We start from the raw sequence: 11,023 nt of genomic DNA, 5'->3' as shown, positions 1-11,023 counted from the left end.
AAAGACATTGGGCAGCTATTACATCTTTTTGACTTTGATCGGTTTTCTCTGGAAGGAAAAAGGACAAAAACGGGAAAAGCTGAAGTGTTACAACAGTGGAGGTGAATGGCATTTGGACTCTCCATAAAATTCTATGAATAAAGTAGTGTCATTGTATACAATAATAACACCTACCAGATATATTATTTGGAGTGGAACAAGAGGTCCAGATTTTCAGACATAAGTGGATGGCTATGAGCTGAAATATAAGCCAGGAAAATTGGTCGGGGGGTCGGGGTGGGGTTGCTGCTGCTGTTGCTTTCTCATTTCCTTCCCGTCTGTCTCGGTGTACCGATTCTTCTGAAGAATACATTAGAATATATACAGCACTTTCCAATTTTCCTCAAAGAATCACTTTCAGATTTGTCTGCTTCTGGCATTCATGTGAAGGGGGCCCATGGTAGAACAAATGCAGTTGGTCCTAAATTCATGGCAGGGGCACGTGTTGTGGACAAGATCATGCCTTAGACATCCTACCCCTACATGTGTCAACTTCACACGCAGGTACAAAGGGACGGGACTTTGATTGCATGCTGATGACTGCCATTTTGACTCCCCCCTCCACGGAGGCTGCTTATTCAGTCTCATGAATTCTGCCTGAGCAGCTGTGCCAGAAAGTGCTGACGCTGGCCTAGATCGATCAACGATCTTTATATTAGACAGCTTACTATGTTGATTCCAGTCCCACGAGAACTGAAAGCAATCATGTCTGTAAGTTACACAGGACAACAGTATTTTTTACACTTTTGGCAGCATTTGGACTCCGTGAAACACTACAACCTCGCATAGATATGTATCCATACATTATAGTACAGAAGTAGAAGCTTGAAGTATGTAGCGCACAGGACATTTGAGGGCCCAATTTTCTGTGTTAATTGGCTGTGGTTAAGAAAACAGCTGTCTTGTCTTCTCTAAGGATAACTAAGGATTATATTTTACCTGCAATTCAATTCTAAATCTTATTATCTATGGCAATGAACGGTAGAGAACTTTTTCAGAAGTGAGGCTGATGTTGACTTTTAACTGGCACACCAAAAGCTGCACTCCAAAAGTAGTGGGTATGGCTAGGATAAAAAGAAATTTGATATTAACATTTTTATTTAATTAAAATGTAAGTATAATCACCCTTCAGACATATCTTTAATAGCATTGTCCTTCCATCACATTAAAAATTACAATTTGGTCACAGCTTCTGAAGGCCCTGGGAGCTTTACCCAAGGATTTGGTTGGACATGCTCACCTTTGGATGCTCTGGCTGAGCACATTTGCTTTAGCACTGACTCTGAACTAAGAATGTTGATTCCATATCAAAGTTTTACTTGAAGGCTTTGAATCTATATGGATAGTCCCACTCAGAACAAATCAACACAAATACTGCATTATTGAGGGACAAACATGTACATGCAAACTTATTTTGAGTGAAAATACCCTTTGATAAATGTTCCTGTCCTCAGTTGAAGCTTTCCACACGTTGGATTTGAGGACTAGAAGTAGAAGATAAGTCAACAGAGATGCACATAAAGTCTCAAATTTTAATTTGGCAACTCTCCTAACTTGGAAATGATACATTTAGCACATTACACTTAGCTGATGACTTTGTCCAGAGTACTTGCATGCAAACTGCATTCATTTAAACTGTGCTTAGCATGAGTTACTGTGCAAGACTGAAAGTCCAAGACTTAAAAACACCCACCTGCTGTCTTTATTTAATTGGATTCTATCTAACCTTAACAAAGGAGTCAAGATATTTAAATGAGAAGAGAAAGAAATAATCTGATGGCAAGATAAGACAAAACTTCTGAACTGCCCTTGGAAGTGGTGGCAGATGAAAGATAATAAAAGCAAGGGGGAAATATGATAAAACTAAAAGTAAATTGCAGAAAGAAATGCAAGAAGAGATAACACTGAAGACAAGGTTACATGAATTTTACGAGAAAAACTTTGATGAGCTCTTTGGAGTTCTTCATTTAGATGCAGGAAAAAAGACAGGAATCAGAAAATACGATTTTACTGTGTCACAATTTCATTGAATTAAAAAGGGAGTTAAATCAGATTAACTTGATTTAATCCAGGGCATACAACCTTGCCTTTTTTATCAGGGGAGAAAGAACACTGGTCCTGTAGACACTGATGGGATTTGGAAAAAGCCAGATATCAAAAGTTTGATTTGGCAATATGATACAAGACTGTATTTAGGAAGAAAAATATCACTCCAAATCAAATTAAAAGAGGAGAATATGAACAACATATTATCTATGGTTTAGCATAGGCCAGTGATCTGCAGCCTTTCCAGGAACTGAGTTCTGTGCAATGGCATGGATGCCAAAACAGACACCCTTATACACATATGTGCACACACAAAACATTTAAACATTTATTTTATATTATTTAACTCTGGATGGCTCACAACCAAAAGATAAAACAAGATCTATGTACAATAAAAAAATATTAAAACCACAAGTATTAAAGCCAAAATCAAACCAAAACAAAACAAGACCTGGCACCATTGCTAGACTTTCACATGTAGCCCACAAGAAGTTCATCTCATCAATCTCACCCTATCCCAGCACTTGGGGGAAAACCCAAGTCTTAAAGTGCTTTTTGGAAGTTTAAAAGGGTGGGGGCCTGCTGAACTTCAGGGGGAAGGGTCTTCCATAGGGCAGGGGCTGCCACAGAAAAGGCACACTTCCTAGGTCCCACAAGATGGCAAGATTTAAAGGAGGGGACCAGGAACATGCCCACCCTATCCGATCTGGTAGGATGGGAAGATATCCTTAGGGAGAGGCAGATAACCTGGTCCAGTGCCATATATAGCTTTGAAGGTAATAACCAGCTCCCTGAATTGTACCCGGAAGGAAACTGGGAGCCAGTGCGACTTGCACAACAGGGATGTAACATAGGTAAACCTAGGGATGCTCATCACTGTGCATGCCACCACATGTTGGACCAGTTGTAACTTCAGGGTGGTCTTCAAAGGCAGCCTCATGTAGAGCGTGTTGTGGTAATCCAAATGGGAAGTGACCAAGGCATGAGTCATCATGAGCAAGGCTTCCCAGTCCAGGAAAGGGCACAATTTGCTCACAAGATGAATCTCCCCATCTAGACCCTTACAGCCTCCAGGCACCCAGGCACAACAGCATCACCTGTCTGGCTAGGGGTGGAGATGTATAACTGGGTATCATCAGCACACTGATGATACAGCACTCTCTGCTGTCGGATGACCTCCCCCAGGGGTTTCATGTAGATGTTAAAGAGAGAGGTGAAAGACTTGAGCCCTGAGGCACCTCATATTGCAGGGGCCTAGGGCTTGATCTCTCCTCCCCGACTGGAACCAGCCATGGAGGAAGGAGGAGGACAACTGTAACACAGTGCCCCCCACTCCCAACCCCCAAAGCCAGTCCAGAAGGATACCATGGTTGATGGCATTGAAAGCCACTGAGAGGTCCAGGAGGGCCAGAATGGTTGACACCACCTCCATCCCAAGCTTTCCAAAAGTAATCTACAAACACAACCAATGCCGTTTCAGTGCTGTGCCTCAGCCTGAACCCAGCCTGAAAAGGTTCCAGACAATCTGCTTCATCCAGAGCTCTTTGTAGCTGAGCACCAACCACCCTTTCAACAACCTTCCCTAAAAAGGGAAGGTTGGAGATTAGACAAAAGTTGTCTAACACTGTTGGGTCCAAGGATGGCCTCTTGAGAAGGGGGCACACCGCCTCCTTCAAGGCAGGCAGTACCACCCCTCCTGCAAGGAGATATTAACCACTGCTTGGACCCAACCACAGTCCACCTCCTGGGAAGACTTGACCAACCAAGAGGGACATAAGTTCAGAACACAGGTGGCTGAACTCACAGCCACAAGGACCCTGTCTCCACTTCCTCAGGATCAACTGGCTCAAGCTCCTCCCAGATAACAGGGCTCAGCTGTGTCTTGGTCACTTCCAAAGGATCTGCCTAGCCAGAGTCCAACTCCAAGTGAAGTTGAGTGACTTTATCTGACAAATGCTGAGAATTTTCTTCACAGCAGCCCTGCAAGAGCTCCCCCCACCCCTTCTTATGTAGGAGAAACATGGTCACCCAAACCTGGGCTGCTGGGTGGCTATCTGCAGATACAATAAGGGTGGAGAATTAAGTATGCTTTGCTGCCGTTATCACCACAAGGTAAGTCCTGATATAGGCCCTTACCTGTGCTCTGTTGGCCTCATTCTTTGTCTTCCTCCAGTGGTGCTCTAGGTGTCTCTTCTATCACTTCATCTCTTGGAGCTGCTCGGTAACCACAGCACTCTGTGAGATCCACGTACACAGAGTCCACATTGGCACAATTTGGTCCATGGCCCCTGTCACCTGCTCATTCCAAGCTGCAACAAGGGCCTCTGCCAAACCATGTGCCAGAGCTTCGGGAAAAAACCCAAGCTCCCTCTGAAACTGCACTGGGTCCATCAGGTGCCTGGGGTGGGCCAATTGAATAGGCTCCATGTCCCTGCAGTGAGGGGCAGCTGTGGAGAACTCTAGGGCCTAAACATGGCAGAACTGTTGCAAAATGCCCAACATTTGTGAGTTTTCAGCAAACTTTCTCCCTCTTAAATCATGCGATTCCAGCTGTACACACTGAAATATTGCAAGAGACAGAAATGCCTCAGCAAGCTGGCTCCTTTGCATGGCACTTCTTCCATCCAAAGAGCAAAGGGAAATGATAACAGGAACAAAGCTGGCTCACAGTGGATTAGCACTGTGGCATTAGGGCAGTAATCAGCTCATATATATTGAAGCAGGAGGAAATTGGGTTAGGACACATATCTAATCTGCTAAAAGCAGCTACTTGCTTCTCAGTGCATGACAGCTCACTTTGTTGATGAACAAATAAGTATGTGTGTGCGTAATTAGCTTATGACTTGCGTCATTCAGCACTGTTCCTGAACAGGTTTAATGTGGAATGATTCAGCTTCAGTTTGTGGCAGACGAATGAGACAACCCATTTGTCACAAACAGGGACCTGCTAGAGGATGGTGGTGGTGGGGAGATATCTCCATGAGCTGAGTGAGCACATAAGAAATGGAACCATCTGTCAAGCAATCTGCCACCAGCCAACAATGGCCAATGAAATTTAAAACTTGTGGCTGAAGTGGTTTGGGCACATTTGTAAAATGGACCCCATTCACTACCCATACAAGTTAGCCTTGAGAACATGGACTCATTGATGGAAAGTTCAGTGCAGAGCACCAAGGAAAACCTACATAAGGCAGATTGAAATTGACGTAGGCCATTATGGAGTGGGTCTGAATCAAGCTAAAATCATAGCAATGGACAAAACACATATTAAGCACCCATGGTGTTGAAGCACCCATACTTCAGCATGGGTGCATTGGTTGCAAAATGATATTCAGCCAGTTGTGTGCTACAGAGATAAGTATTGTCAGGCAGAGGGAACACATTCATCAGCCCCCTGACTTTCTGCATGTTGGCTGTTTCTGCCTTTTCCACTGTCTTTCAAGATGTTTGAACAGCCTCTGCTCTACCTTGCATGAAAGCACAAATAGAACAATAAAAGGAATTAAAGTGAAAAATCTGCATCGTAAACCTACAGCACAGCTTGTCATCTTTAGCGAAGTCTTTATCATTATTACATCATTTACAGTGGATAAAGTGCATTGGCACAGATAATGGATGTGCTGCAGCTGGAAGTTCCACAATGCTAACTCAGTGGCAGATGAAAAGTACTTCTTAATGTCTGTCTGTCTCAATGCTCATGTCAAGCACCAGAGAGGGATTCAAAGGAGCTAGGCAGATCCCCCAGTTCACAGAGCTGAATGGCCATCTTTCCTCAAAGATGTATAATCCTGAAAGGATCAATATCTAAAGTGGCAATGAAGCAATATCTAAATTGGCAATGCTAACTTCATAGCTTTAGAGCATGCACAGAGTTCTCTAGAGCCAAGCTTCAATACTAACAGCACTTAGCGAAATTGCAAGAGGAAGCAACTAACCACAGATGAGCTAGCTCAGATAATAGGGAAAACTCTTCCCAAAGAGACTAAGTCTGAGGCCTGATAAGAGGAGGGAGGACCCAGAACAAGGGTATGCAGGGACTGACAAGGTATAAGAGTTAGGGGGAACTCCTTTAAATTAATATAAGCAAACAAGGGCGGGGAATAATGTATTCTGCTAAAGTTTCTTTGACTGGTTGTAAAACTCATCATTATAATGGTAATAAGTTCTGCCCTTTTAAAAATACTATAAAAGGCTGTGGTTTTGTCTCCAAGGGTGTGCCACCCTGCTCTCTCTTGGTGCATGGTGTGAGCACCCAGACTTTTGCTTGACCAAATAAAACGCTGCTTAGAGAAGTCCCTGCTTGAAGTCTCTTATTTTGTGCTGCTGATTGATTTCAAGTTTTCTGGGTAGCCGAGAACCTTACAATCCAATACCACTGTGTAGGGATATTGCAACTCACTGTCAGCCTTACTCTCTACACTTTCCATGCTGAAGTTAATCCGATCCATTAAAATGCAGAAAATATTATGGAGTAAACTGGGAACCTCCTCAGCTTAAACTAGGCCCAAGATTTAGCAAGGGAGAGCATCTTCCACCTGCCCACATAGCTAAATATCAGTCACTTTTATTACATTTTGGAACTGGGAGATACAGAGAAGACATCTGCCTCTTACCATTTTGAAGGGTTACATGGCCACCCTCATGTATCCCAACAATGGTAGAAAATAAGTATTGGTGCTAGATCCTGTTACTGAAAAAGAATCAGTACCAAAATTCACTTGTTGGGATTTCTGGACTAGGATTTCTGGGAATTGAAATCCATTCTCAAAGGGCACAAGGCTGGAAAAGACTCTCTTGCCAAATTCCTGTGAAAGTATTAGATTTAAAGACTGATAAATCAGTCTTTCAAATCAGAGTGATCCTTCTGATTAGATTACATTCCCTTTTGTCCAATCACAACTTCTTAGGGGGAAAGGGTTGAAGAGAATTTGAGAAAAAAACATTGCATGATTAATTTGTTCCTTCACCATTTCCCATCTCCCATCCAGGGAAGTCAGAACACATTTCTTGGCTGTGTAATCTACCTGACTAGTTTAAGGACAATATTTTCTTTTAAGGCAAAAATGATTGAATTGCTCTCTTATACTTCTCCCCAGCCTCAATTATTTCTGACTCCTCCAAAACATTATAATTATTTCTTGCCAATCACCCCTCCAAAGCTCCTTAGGTTTGCCAAAGATATTCCTCATTGCTGAATTCATTTTTACAGCAGATGTGGACTTCTCCATATTGCCCAGTTGGCCCATTGCCTAGAGAGGCAATCAAACATTTCTGAAGGTTAGAAATGGACCACGTCACCCTCTGTTTTTCCTCTGTTCACCATCAAAGCAATCTTGGGTGTATTTGTCTGGGCCACATCCAATGTACACTTTTCTCTCTAATGTCACCACATGTGCTGCTGTCTGTTTAGGAAAGAATATTTCATTTTGTTACAGGCTACCATAACAGTACACTGGTTATTTTGTAGAAGACAGACCATTTCTTCAACATAGCCAAAGCTTAACGTTCACTCTCTTTAATTCACTTTAGGTTTTATACCTCTCTTTAACAGCATAGCTGAAGTAGCTCTCTAGCCATGAGCTTTACTGAGCATAGAGAAAGTTGCTGGCTTGAAACTCAGCCATGTTTTTTGCAATTACAATTTTTATTCTGTTGAGTAGGTAGTACTTGCTATGTCAGCAGTGATACCAGAGGAAGTCCATGATGAAAAAAAAGATTTCTTTTCAAGCTGTTTTTTGTGTTTCCAGGTATCTACATTTTGCTGCTTTAATCTTGTATATAGAAACTTAACTTTGTGCATGTATACAGCAGGAGAATTGTCCAACAGGAGGATGTAGTAACCTGCAGTATGGATAGAATACATTGTAAACTTACTATGATGTCTCAGTCCAGATAGGATTTTAAAAAATTGACTTAGGATCTAGGTGGTATGAACACAGGACAGGAACAGTTTAAATGGTAAATGTGGATATGCCCTTAGTATGAAAACAAAAACAGTTACATTTACTTGTTAAAAATGATATCAGAGTTTAAAAGAACATGGTTTACAAATCCCTAAATCATCTATTTATAGGACATCCAACTTTCATATAGATTTCTTGCAAAGCAACAAATAAACGATGAGCCCTTTGAATGAATAGTTCAAAAGCCTCTGCACCAATTTCTGTATTGTTTGGCATGCCTCTTCTATTTAATAAGAGTTGAACTTTCTTGAAAATATAATCTCCTTCTGATAAAAATGAATCTTACAGATGTTTCTGTTTTTCTCAGATAATGGGATTGTATTTTTTTCCCAATTAATGTTCAAGGATTCAGAAAAGTTAGGTTTCCTCGACCTCCAGGCTGACATAAAGCAGGTTGGGCTCTTTACAAAGCTGAGAATCTGACAAAGAAGCAAACTGGGCAGGACTTGCCCGGTCCTGCCATATACACACAACTCAGTCTGGAAATAAACTGATTTGTCTGCCCCTCCCCACAAGCAGAATGGATACAGCAGAGAAGAATGCAAATATTGTAAGATGCCTTGAGTGCTTATAGGAGGAAAATAAATCCAGTCACTAAATTAATGAAAGCATAGAATGTGTTAATTGACGTTAAGTTTCTATTTGCTTAGTAGGATTTTCATTAAGTGGATTAAGTTGCACGAAGAACACCAAAAGAAACTGCAATGTAAACTTAGTTTAATCTAGTTCCATAGGAGGAAGAAATAAAGTTGGATACTGAATATTTCTTTGTGTGTTTAATGGAAGATATTTCATCTTCCATCTTTGGGATGTACATGTCTTATTTCATTCTGAGCATAAGAGCAGAACACATCAATTTCAAAACACTCCAGAATGGTTCTGTGAAAAGGCTCTATAAACATTGTAAACACAATAATCAAATTCCCACTGAGATTTAGATTCTGTTCTTTTCTCCATTTGCTGTGGAGTCGATGAACAGTGGCTGGAAGCACAGAGCCTTTGTTGGAGAAAGGGGGAGAATTCAAATCCATATAAAGACCTTTGAAAGTCTGCCATCACTCCAAAAGCTTTTCAAGCAGCAGATTACTATTTCAGCGATAAGGAAATAAAAGAAAGACATTTCTGTTAAGATGGGCTGTGCACTGAAAAGCTACAAAAATGCATTTAGTCTATTGGAAGGAGAATGTCTGCAACAGAACCTTCGTAAGCTGGTTTCTGAAAGAAATCAAATATTCATACGAGGCCCAACGTCTTCTCTTTTGATGACATTAATTAAACTTCTTTTATCTGGAAAAAAAGACAATGTCCATTTCTGAAAATGAGCTTAATATCAAGGCAATACTACATAAATTGCTTTAAAATGGGGGAGGGGGGGAATGACAAACCTGACATACATTGTGACTTTACAAAAGAAAATATTTACGTAAGGAAATGCTGCTCAAACCTTAATTCCAAAGTCTCTAAAAGGGAGACATTCTTACAAAATATAAAGGTTTTTTGTTAGGTGAACAAAGAACAATCTGAAGAGTGGAAAAAATAGAATGAAGAGGTATGGGGAAGAAAGTACAAGAATCTGCAAGAAAATCCTGTCCAGAATGTGGCAGAAACTCAATTGTACTAAGATAATGGGGTATTCACTAGCAAACAGTAGAACCCCAGCCCTATTTATGCTAAATGTGCAAGCATCTGGAATATCTTCATTGCTCTTTTATTTCAATAATTGGGGAAGTTCATTAACTGTAACTATCAGTATGTTGCTTTACACCATGACTAATCAACCAGTAGGGCCAAACGTGAAAATAATGAAGATAGGTTAAAACTGATCCTGACTGGTTCATCACCAGTTAGCTTCAGCACCTATATATCAATGTCTAGGTGTCAAGAAAATATGCTCCTTAAATACAGAACTAAGGCACTGTTGAAAGAGCAATAAACTGCCAGTGGTTTTCCTTTGAGATTCCCAGGTGGTGCTGTGTGATCTGTCTGCTGAACTTCATTGCACTGCTCCCATTCCAACTGGCTAAGGTATGCTGTGGCAAGCACAGCCCGGCCCCCTTAGTCACTGGTCACTGCCCTTCATCCTGGGCTGTTGGATCAGTAAACTGGCAAACCTTTTCTTTTGGATGGCAGGTGTTTTAATCTATGCACTGGAGAACTGGGGAAACACTGAACCTTTCCTTTTTCCTTTTCGTTTTTCTTTGAAATCAGCCCTACGAAAATGACCTACCTCCAGTTAAGTGGCAGAGGGACAGAACATTGGGGATGGCCAGTAGGGAGAAGGGATGACTGCTAAAAGGAGAAAGGGGTAGGGGGGAGAGAGAAAAGGATCCTGTTAGATATATGTGTACATTTATGTGCTCACACTGGTGCGTACAACAAACAAGCAAACAGCCCCCAAACCTCTGCCTGACAATTGTAAAGAAGGGGGGAAAGAAAATTGCATCTTTCTGTCCCAGCACACAGATGTGTCTCCCAGTTCTCCTGAACTAGAATTCGGTCACATTTTTGGTTTGTTGGTGTTTTCTAACCAAGTTTGTAAAGCAAAGTGTGGAGATCAAGACATCTCTCTGACTGAGTGCAAGGGCTGGGGTGAAATTGACAAGAGTTTGCCAGTTCCTCCTTCTGGCTGAATTGACAGTAAGAAAGGTGAAATATTGGGGTGTGTGTGTGTGTGTGTTTCTCCCACCACACCACTCAGGGTGAGCAAGCAACTCCTGCATTGATCAGGAAATTTGAATATAAGTCCTCCAAGGATTCCATGACTATTGGGTGTTGTTTACTCATGCAAATAGAAACCTTATATCCACAGGAAGGAAAGCTTTTGTTTGCTTCCCTGATACCTTAGGGAAGGGATAAAGAAGCAGGGGAGTCTACCAATTGTCTTTGATGGTAACTGCCACTCAGATAGAACACCTGGCCAGATCATGGCCAAAGCTTGAAATCCAGACAGTGATTTCTCAAGACAGATTCATTTT

The 11,023-nt window shown here is 41.5% G+C and overlaps 1 long non-coding RNA gene across 1 annotated transcript; it reads right to left on the bottom strand.

Annotated features, from left to right (window-relative positions):
- Positions 1-253: 253 nt before the first annotated feature.
- Positions 254-4,239, bottom strand: LOC148217035 (uncharacterized). Its single transcript, XR_015797857.1, has 3 exons — positions 4,222-4,239; positions 979-1,103; positions 254-339 (listed from the first exon to the last, which is right to left on the bottom strand). It is a non-coding gene; the product is annotated as an uncharacterized LOC148217035 (long non-coding RNA).
- Positions 4,240-11,023: the final 6,784 nt, after the last annotated feature.

Source organism: Python bivittatus, unplaced genomic scaffold (assembly GCF_059951505.1).
Source record: "Python bivittatus isolate LINGU-HERP-01145 unplaced genomic scaffold, Pbiv_v1 ctg000020_np1212, whole genome shotgun sequence".
Classification (NCBI taxonomy): Eukaryota; Metazoa; Chordata; class Lepidosauria; order Squamata; family Pythonidae; genus Python; species Python bivittatus.
The sequence above is the reverse complement of the archived record's forward strand: the minus strand, read 5'-3'. Positions and strand labels throughout refer to the sequence as shown.